This window comes from Brassica oleracea, unplaced genomic scaffold (genome assembly GCF_000695525.1).
Source record: "Brassica oleracea var. oleracea cultivar TO1000 unplaced genomic scaffold, BOL UnpScaffold14825, whole genome shotgun sequence".
Classification (NCBI taxonomy): Eukaryota; Viridiplantae; Streptophyta; class Magnoliopsida; order Brassicales; family Brassicaceae; genus Brassica; species Brassica oleracea.
This window is the reverse complement of record NW_013631343.1, coordinates 1-439: the sequence shown is the minus strand read 5'-3', so window position 1 is coordinate 439 and position 439 is coordinate 1. Positions and strand designations below refer to the sequence as shown.

General features: G+C 44.0%; 1 long non-coding RNA gene across 1 annotated transcript; it reads left to right on the top strand.

The window, feature by feature from the left end:
* Positions 1-239, top strand: LOC106322319. Its single transcript, XR_001266347.1, has 2 exons — positions 1-79; positions 168-239. It is a non-coding gene; the product is annotated as an uncharacterized LOC106322319 (long non-coding RNA).
* Positions 240-439: the final 200 nt, after the last annotated feature.

Sequence of the window (439 nt, the reverse complement as noted above, 5' to 3'; positions counted from 1 at the left end):
GGCTCGTGCTAGAGAAGAAGTCAAGCAAGTTTTTGGTGATAAAGAACCCAATGCAGAAGGCCTGAACCAGCTCAAAGTTGTAAGTAGAACAAAATTAAAAAACAAACTTGAAGTGACTTCAGTACTCTGGTTGTGTTATGATGATTTTTGCTGAATGTTTCCAACAGATGACGATGATATTACAAGAGGTCCTTAGGCTATATCCTCCAGTAATCAATATGGCTCGAGCCATTCACAAAGAGATGAAGCTAGGCGGCGTGACGCTACCTGGTGGTGTCAACATCACTCTACCTATTATGCTAGTCCAACGCGACATCCAGCAATGGGGTAACGATGCAGCAGAGTTCAAACCCGAGAGATTCAAAGATGGCATCTCAAAGGCAGCAAAGAGCCAAGTCTCCTTCATTCCATTTTCTTGGGGGCCAAGGATATGCATAGG